We start from the raw sequence: 10506 nt of genomic DNA, 5'->3' as shown, positions 1-10506 counted from the left end.
CTTTTGGAATATTTATTTACTATCCCAGTTACTAATATTTTTTCAGAATGCCAAATTGCTAAAAAAATCTATTCATATTTGTAATTTTTTATATTTAATTTCTAGAATGAGAAGATACATTTAAATGTAAATCTAAAGTGCAGTAAGTAGTAGCACATACCTTTTGAGATGACACACACACACACACACACACACACACACACACACCCTTATTTACTTTAAAGTCAGTCCTTCCTATTGAGGAAAAATAGAAGAAAATATCTGCAAACTGTAATTTCCAAAATATAATCAATATTATTTTATTATTTTATTATTTATTTTAAATCCAGCGAATTACAGGGGGAAAAAAATCACAGTAAAAATATTGGCAACAGATAATTTAGAAAATATAGATGGTTTGTTTTACTTTGGGAAGAAATAGCATATGATGAAATACTCTGTTAGAGGTAGACATTTGTTGAAGGAAAAAACATTTTGAAGGGCAACTCTGCACAGTATCATGAGTGATTACCATAATATGTGGATATGATTATAAACCCTTGTGATGTTTTATTATATGCTACACACATACACACTAACAAACACAGACAAAAGCACACGTTCTTTTACTCGTGTTCTATTCGTGCTGTCGAGGGTCTAAGTACAGCTTTCACCACATTTGTAGTTTTTATGATATGGTATTATTTTCCATACGGTGTTCAGGTATTCCCTCTGAAAGAACTTTCTTTAAATGTTGCAGTTGCTGTGTTTAATTTTCTGTTTGATTATAAAGCACTGTCCAGAGGAATTACGCAGAAAATAACCTCTCTTCCCTAACTACATGCAGAGAGCAATTTATGTCACATGGAATTTCCTTGCACTGTAAAAAGAAAGAACAGTGGTAGCCAGGAAAAGGAACAGCACACAAGAGAAGCACTAACATATTGGAACAGTTCATGCTGAAAGGCAACGTACTTTGCAAAGGATTCATTTAACGTACAGAAAATGCATAAAAAACATCAGTACAAAACTCTGTGAAATAGAAGTTCTATGCTTTCAAGAACTAATAGTGCTAAAGAACAAATATTTGTGTGAAGTCGTAAGTGTGTGTGCGTATGTGTTTGCATGTGTGTATGTGTAATATGTACATTTGAAAGAATTTGATAGTGTACATGGAAATTTAAATTCCGTCATTACCCTGTCGTCAATAATTATGCTCAATTGTGTGAGCTTTTTTCAGACGTGTTTTTTTTTTATATTTTGTGAGAGCAAGAATTTTAAATGAGTGACACACATACACAAACATGCCTGTTTTTCTATGTCTGTACATATAGATTGATACATACAGACGTTAGTAGATATGTAACATGCATGTATAAATTCATATATATATTTATTTATATAAATAAATAAATAATTTACCTTGTCTATATTTATTTATATATATATATATATATATATATATATATATATAAACACACACATAGATATATGTCAGTTTGATGCTAAGTGCAAAATGGGCAAATATCAATCAACGCAGCATCACACCGAGTCCATGGCTGGTTTTAAAAAGCACTTCAAAACAGTGACAATGCTGCTTATGTTTGTTTGCAAAATTCGCACATTGTTTTATTTTTTTAATTGCTTCATGATTTGTAGATTTTAATTATCAGTATAGTTTAGAATATCTTTCTGTCTGTCTGTCAAGCAGCTCTTCTCCAAGACTGAATGTCCATAGCACACCCAGAATATCATGCAAGATATACAAACAAGCACATAAACCATTTTATATTTTAAATCTTTCTGCCCCCCATTTCAATTTGGCTCCCCTAACAATGAGCTATTTTACAAATAGCATTTGGAATGAAAACATTTCTGATTCAAATTAAGTAATTTGAGGCCTGCGTTAGCAAGGACTTCCCATAATATAATTTTGTGTGACTTTTGTGTGAATTTTGCCAAATTCAGGGGCAAATTGAAGTAGACAAAGTAGCAGCAGGATTTGTAACTAAAGAGAGAATTGTGAGGAATTCAAAGTGGATCTACCTCTGCAAATATTCGCAACCCCGATTTGGATAACTCATCAAACTCTATATTGTTGGCCTGCTGGGATATGTATAATGGTGACATATACAAAGTAATGTACATGAATACTGTAGATTAAAGGTAGAAATAAACTGCAGGCCAAAAATAACAATTTTATTGATGACAATGTATGGAAAAATAAAAAAATAAATTACATAGAATGTGACGGCAGATAAGAACCATCGAGTTTGCCCAATTTTCTAAATACTCTCATTATCTTATATCTAGGATAACCTTATGCCTATCCCACACATGCTTAAACTCCCTCATTGTTTTATTCTCTACCACTTCAGCTGGAAGGCTATTCCATGCATCCACTACCCTCTGAGTAAAGTAATACTTCCTGATATAATTTTTTGATTATTAAATACACTGTAGGCACTCTAACCATGTCATCTCATGGAATTGGTGATAGTGCCTGGAGCCTGGAGTACTCTGGCACTGTCCCATTCAGCGATAAACCATTTTGAGCAGTTTAACACTGAATGAGAGAATAATCAATTTAATGTTTGGCAAAATGTTTCATCTATCTGTAAAAGCATTCCTTGCGGCAGATCCATGCCTGTGAATGCTCTCTTGCAATATGGGATTAATTTTGCCAAATAAATAAGCACATACAGGCAGTGCATCTTATAGTTTTGGGGTAGGCAGACTTTTGGTAGCACAGTGCAGAAGCTTTAACATTGTGCAGAAGCCGTAACATTTACGTATGTTGATGAATTCTGCATGTGCTTTTGTGAGGTTGTCTGCGTGTATTTGTGGGCTATGTCCGGTGTTGTGTATATCTGTGGGTTGTATGTATTATTCATGTTATGTACTTGTGTGGGATGTCAGTATTGTGAGGAGCGGTTTCTGGCATGGCATATGAGTTTGGAATGTTTGTGGAACTGTCTGTTTGGGTTGTTTGTTGTTTAGTGTGTGTTTCTGGGCTGCCTGTAATGTTATGTACATGTGTTTAGCATTTATATGTGTGTGGCTGTCGGTGGTCTTAAATATATAAAGTGATCATGGTTTGTGCCTGGGATGTTAAATGTGTGCAATTTGAGTGGGCTGTACTATTTCTTTTTTTTTTTTTTGACTGCCTGTTGTGTTATGTATGTGTGAGGGCTGTCTGTGATGTTAAATATGTGTATGTAGTTTGTTTGTAGTACTCTATGTGAGGTGTAGGCTGTTTGGTAGTGTGTGAGAGAACTGTATGAGTGGGAGGTGATTTGTAAGAAATCATTAGATAGTATCATATAACTTGACGCAGTACAAGTAATGAAAGCTCCAACTGCAAAACTGGTGTACTGTTATACAAATAGATTTGGATAGAAGGTCCGTGTGGTTACAGTTTTTACTGAAAACAGTGATCGGTTTCTGTCTAACAATATCTGATAGAGGTAATATTCACGCTTTTTTTTAATGTTACTATGTAAAACTAGATAACATGCATTATTCATTTATCTAGTGAGGGACAGTACTGGATGCTTCTGAGAGCTTTCCTTCATATTCTCCAGTTGCCAAAATCAAGCCCATCACATCTACATTAAGGTTTTTTCCAAGCATAGATGTAAATGCCTAATGGTCTGAGGATGAACCCACTGATTAACCCTTTAAGGATGCATGGCTGACTTATTCCATCATGGATGTCCTTCCCTTAAGGACTCATGATAGAATGTAAGTTTGTTTCAGCAGGTCTCTTCGGGGCACCTTCTGTTCCTGTAGTCTAACTTGTCTTGTTGCAACTACTTGTATGTTGGTCCACCTATTGTACAGCGCTGCATTTGTTGGCGCTTTATAAATAATAATAATAATACCAGTGAACACAAGGGTGACCTAAGTGATAAGGGCAATAGGTGTGCCAATACATAAGGCATTTTTTTTCCACAGAAACTGTTTCTCCGCTGGTAACTGGGAAGCTCTGCCAGCAGAATAAATGGCTCCACGCTGACTCATGTGTAGGAATAAGAAAAAAAGTGCCATTATAAACAAACAAACAAACAAACAAACAAACAAACAAACAAACAAAAAAACGTATTTCCATGACATCCACACGTTGGGATACATAGATACCAGAATAAGTTAAAAATGTGTAATAATTTCCAAGTGGCAGTACCATTTTAATTATGTACAGCAAGGCATGATCCAATAGCCTATGGCTACCTATAGCTCTGCTTCTGGGAACTGGCTCAGTGGGAGGAAGTGAAGTTGCGCGGCTTACACCTCATTGGCTGGCTGCCTGAATCCTATTCACAGTTTGGCTGAAGTTCGCGAGAGACAGCACCAAGCAGACCAAGCCCTACCCTGAAAATAAGCCCTAGTCGCTAGTTTGCTAATCTATTTTCCCAGAACATAGATATTCCCCAAACATAGATTGGTGTGATTCTATTTGCGAGTAAGCTAATCTATTTTCAGGAAAGTTTCCCCAAACATAGATTTGCAGGATTCAATGCCCTAGTGAACTGGTCTATGTTCGGGGGAATTCCCCCGAATGAAGTTCTGCTTTCTAGCACAAGCTTGCTACCGTTTGTCCCCGAAATAAGAGGTCCCCTGAAAATAAGCCCTAGTGCATATTTCAGAGGAAAAATTAATAAAAGACCAAGTCTTATTTTTGGGGAAAGACAGTACTATCTTCTCTGTCTCTCTTTTTGTCCTTCTATCATTATATAGGATGTTAACATTTTACCAATAACAACACAGCGATTAAAATATTCATAATAAATCACACAATTTCACTAACTTATGACAATGATGTGAATACATGTGTTTGCATATCATGTACACTGCAACAAACGACATTCTCATAAGGTAATTTTGCGAAGGTTTTCACAGAAGGGATTAAAATGTCAAAAATGTCCAAAGAATCTTTGTGGAAAAATGAGAAAAGAAAAATATGTTGCATCTGGAGAATTGCTCCCGCTTTGATTTACTTCTCCTCCCTTTTCCTTGTCACATTCCAAGCTCCTTTGGATGAGTGAGAACGCAGTCTTCTTGAAAGCAAGTCAGTTGTTGAGTTCATAAAGGCATAATAAATGGATTGTAATGAAGATGCCTTACTGAAGTTATACATCTTCCGTCATTCTCTGAAAGTAGTGCTTAAGAAAAAAAAAAAACCTCAAGAAGAATAATTACAATATAAAAGTCATAATAAAAATCAAACAATACATTGGAAATAAGTCCAAATATCCCGATTAATGGGAATATGATTTGGTCCTCTCCACAGCCTCCCAGTTGGTTTTCATGATTTATTGAATTTATAGTTCACAAATAAAGTAAAGTGAAACTGTTTTCTTACAAAACATCAAACATATGTAACAGAATTCACTGAAAACTACAGGGTTTGAGGAACTTTTTTGGCATGGGGCTGGTCATAATAATGATTAGAGGAACAGGACACCCCACTGCACTACATGGCACTACATTGGCTTTCAACCTAGCACTGCAACAATTTGTTAAAATGTTTGTCAGTCAAAACGTGTACCTCTTACCACTTATCATATAAATGTTTTCTTGTATTTTAGCAATATAAAATCCAAAAAGTTGTACTCACCCTCATTTATACTTTAGTTATGATTACCAACCTGTAGAGGAACACATTTCTCTGCTAGAAGTCACTAGTCACTGATATAATGAATATAAAGTAGCTGAAAACATAAGCGCACACTCTGCTTTCAACAGAACAGGAAGTTTAAATGGATCATTTTATTTTTACAGTCAAGAAGGGGGAGGAGTGAATGGACTCTACGAGGAGCATTGGATTGACCCATCATTCTGGAGGTATGCCTCAACAATGACGCAACCTGAGGAGGAGGACACAGGAACGCTGAGTGAGACTCAGTGCTGGAGAAAAACTGAGTAATTTGTTTTATTTTAATTTAAATTGCTTTCATTTCTTTACACAAGGTGGACCTAAGTGATAAGGGCAATAGGTGTGCCAATACGTGAGCACTCAGCTAACACTCTGAACTCTCAGCTTCCATCAGTATTGTGCAAGTGTTTTCAAAGAGATCACAATCCAAAATATATGGATCTCCTTTTCTCCTGGTAATGCCACCAAAGTGAGAAAACAAAAAAATATCTAGTTTACATTAAAAGACCACCATAGTTACCCAGGCAACTTAATCTTAACGAGTTGTCTGGGTGCAGTTGTCCTGTTCCTTTAAGTCTGCAATGTAAAATATTACAGATTTTCTGAAATTGCAGGGTCAAATCCACCTCTAGTGGATGTCTTCCTGATTCAATGTGAATATTCAGATTCAATGTGCATCTGGTCTCCAATGCTCCTGTATGAGAAGCATTGAATTTGACCAATGCCGGAGAAGGAAGGACATGCCTCCTCTTTAACATTGCGCATGGTGATGAGGTGAGACATGCCAATTGAACCTTGACGCTGGAAAAATGTGAGTAAAAATCTTTATTTTGTTAAACTTTATTGGAAAAGGAGGGGATCTGTAAAACCAGGGACAGGGGCACTAAACATTTAGGAATACAGGTTTGTTCTCCTACTCCTTTAGTGATATTCTAATTATACAAGTAACACTTTAATGTTCTCTAGAGCAATGTGCCAGGACTGTATGATTAACAACAAATAAAATGGAGATTTAGCAGCTAACTGACAGTTTGAATGTTATCGACAGGGGTTGCAGCAACAATAGGTGACAGAGACATTTATGTTTGTATGTTCATTTAAGGGTGTTATTTTTTAGTGCAATAGACAGGTGTATATATTGTATTATGTATTTGGCTAAATTACATTACTGGAGAAGTACTTATTTATACTTTTTTGCTTAAACTGATCAATTTTTTTGAGTAAGTTTAGTGACATTAATTACAGCTGCCATCAACTCAGGGGAGGAGTTTGTGGTGCTTGTTCCACTAATGAGCAAAACCATTTTCTAATTTTTGTGGTGAAAATTAGTTAATTAGTTAAAAAGTTTGTTCTGTGATTTACTAAGTTTTGAGACAATTGTTTATTACTTAATAACAGGTATACTAATGGTTTCACTGAACAAATAATGCTCTAAATTCTCTTGAAAAATTGGAAGGATGTCACTGTGATTGGGTCAAATCATTCATTTGGCAGCCATTGACATGCTGATATTTATCGGATGAGAAAATTGTAGTCAATTGCTAGATGAGATAATGGGGATTGAAGTGATTAAAATACAGATGATGGTTTATTATTAATGGGAGTTATAGACTATACTGTTTGGGTTCTAAGCAACTAAGGAATTAAGGAGATGGTAAGGTGGTTGTGACAAACGCTCCTTACCCTTGATGTTTGCCACACGCCCCTGGAGGAGCCTGCTAGCTAGCCTCATGCCCATAGACTATGGGCCATATACAGAGACTCTGCGCGGGAGTTAAATCTCCCCAACTGCCATCATTAGCTTGCCCTGGGTGCCCCTGGTTTGGCACTTTCCCTTCATGTGAATGAAACCAAAAGCTGGCTCTGTGGCGGCCGTTTGCATGAACCAAACCCACGAATAGTCCCAGCGGTACTTAGCCATGACCGCTATGGAACTAATTTCAGCATGAGGACTTTGTGGGTTCCCGGTCAACGCAGCGGGACTTAGCTGCAAATCTTATGGAACAGTTTTCGGTATGATGTAACCTTGAGGTTCCAAGACAACTTTGTTTGCGGTTTTGAAACACATTTCGAAATCCGCCAGCAGAAGAGCGCTTTTTGGAGGGAAGGTGACTGAGAATAAGGGGAACAAACGCTACTTAAGAGCCAGCTGGAGTACCCAGTATTACAGCCGCAGGAGCACCCGAAAGTTGACCTGTTTTGGGCATAGGACCAAATGTGCCGGTCAGAACTTTAACACAGTGGCGTTTCCCCGAAATTGCATGGATCTGAGTGCTATTTGGAGAACTTGGGCGCTCAGATCAGGCTATTTAAGGATGTAATTTTTGTGGGGTTAGTATATATTTTTATGATGTTTTGGGGTATTTTTATGTTTTATGCTTAGTCATTCTGACTCAGAAATTCATGGGCGTGTTGTGGGAGTGTTATGGACATGTTTGACTGTATCCCTGATGTGTATTAAAGCAGGCCATCTGGCCAGAATAAATGATTCCTGTTGTACCCTTCATCTAGTCTAGGCTGATGTATTGGTATCTGATTCACGAACCGCTGGATTTGCTTGCATTTTGTACTTTGATTCTTGGGAACGTACAAATCAGCGCTCTGAACAACGGGCTATAATCACTGAGTACCTAGCAGTTTGTGAGGATATGAACGAACAGGTATAGAAATACCAGCATTCGTTACAGTGGTCTACTACGATTATTTATAAGGAAGGATAATTTGGTGAGTGGCTACAATTGTAAGGTGCTATAAACGTTAGTGATCTATTAATTGTTTAGAATCTTCTCAAAAGTCAAAATATCTGCGTAGCTGGGCACCTGTAAATGTAGTTGTAAATATAAGCGGTTTCAGGAAACTGATTATCCAGTGGAGGTCATCTTGATATTAATCAAGAGATCATAGAATAGAGCATGCAAAGCTAGACAAGATCCAGGTGGTCCCGGCCTCAGCCCTCATTGCCAGGCTACTTAGAACATGTCTCTTCTCTATATGAGGTGAGTGGTGTGTAGATTTGCACTGTGCCCCATTTGTCTGCAAACCATAGCTGTGGCATACCAATCAACTCAAAGTCATAAAAAACACATCCTCTAGATGGTCTCCACTCTATAACTAAATATTAACACCCTATTCAGTCTGATAGTGATGATAGCCTTGATAAAGACCCACTCTATGTTAAACAGCTACCTGATCGAGAGACAATTGCCATTCCTAAAATTTCATAATAGTATGAGATATGTTGACGGCATATAATTTCATTATCAAAAATGCCTACTCTGAAATCGTCAGGCTCTTAAATGTTCTGTTCCTCTTTTTACTTCTCATTTCACAGAGTCTGTTGAGATTAGCTAGAGTAAAATGGAAAAGACAAGACAGGACGCAGAATGGAAGAAATATGGGTGGAGGGGCAGACTGGAGGAATTAGAAAAGAATAGGGAGTACTGGTGAAAATAGCTGCAAGAAACAGGGGTTAGGATAAAAGAGAAAGGAAGAGAGAGGACAGAGCGAGGAACTTCGAATGCAGAGAGCGGGAGAACTGTGTGTTTGAATAATTGAAGAAAAATTAACGGCATGTTAAAATTAAAAAGATCAGTTTTGGATTGCACATATTAATTGGCTCATGCAATACACACACTCGTTTGTAATTGTTCTAAGAATTTCATGGCATTTTTATTTTATTCTTGTGCTAAGTACAATAATATCAGTTCATAACATTTTTTTTGTAGTGAGCTGTGTGCAGCCAAATGCTGTTTAATTTTTATAGCTTCATACCGTAAAACTGCAAAGTAAGAATTACGTGAAAATCTCCTATCGCTTTACACTGGGTGCATGATTTGAAACAGTTAGAAAAGTTATCTGAAAATAATTTTTTGTTAATGGAGAACAGAGAATCCTTTAAATGGTTATATAGCGTAATACTGTCATTATATCTTTCAATATTATAAAACATATTGTTGCAAAGATTTTATCTTTACTACTGCTCTTTAACCAAGCTATAAAATATATCCTTCTTTTCTTCTAAAATCTAAAACGGAATTTAACCGGCGTGCAACAACAATAAAGCTGGTAATCAGTTAAGTTCAAAACTCTGCATGTTACAATAGAATCAACCCTGGCAATTGCTTTTAAATCCCAACCATGCATGATTCCTTGTGATAAAAACGTAAAATTAATGCAGATGAGAAGTTGGTCTAGGAATCATGGCATTTTATACTGCACAAAATGCCTCATATGTAACAGGTTATATAACAGCTAGTGAATTTATGAGTCTTTTCCTTGCTTGAAACTTAACCTAAAGGTGCCGAACATCTGTCGATCTTAAAGAGATACTCACAGTATTTTAAACATAGGGTTTTATTTCCTGACACTGAACTGTAGTGAATTAAAAATTGATTTGCCTAATTGTGGCTTAAACAGCCCAGCTAAGACTACAGTGGAATGGATATTTTTTCTACATCAGCTCTTTTCCCTATATTTGGTAAGCTCCGTAGTTGAAGGCAGAAGATAGCTATTTGCCTAACCTCTTATTCAGATTAGCTTCCTGCTGACCCAGCTTCTTTGCTAAAACAACAATCCAAAAATTTTGAAAAAGCCAAATTATACTCACCTTAAAATCGATACCCTAACATCCATGCACTTCAAAGGGTAATTCTAAATAAGTAACAAAGCTTTACCTCTATGAAAACCATCTTGACAAATCCAGATCTGAAAAAAAAAAAAAAAAGAGGAGGAATCAGTAGTGGAGAACTCCACCGCCGATACCTAAAAAGGTTTACAGGAGGTATAAGGGGCTTAACCCCAAATACAATAGGCACAGAAAAAAGAAAAGTGGAATGTGTAACCAACTTGCATAAAGCAGGTGGGAACACAGA

This window comes from Pelobates fuscus, chromosome 3 (assembly GCF_036172605.1).
Source record: "Pelobates fuscus isolate aPelFus1 chromosome 3, aPelFus1.pri, whole genome shotgun sequence".
Lineage (NCBI taxonomy): Eukaryota > Metazoa > Chordata > Amphibia > Anura > Pelobatidae > Pelobates > Pelobates fuscus.
Note: the sequence above shows the minus strand (reverse complement) of the source record.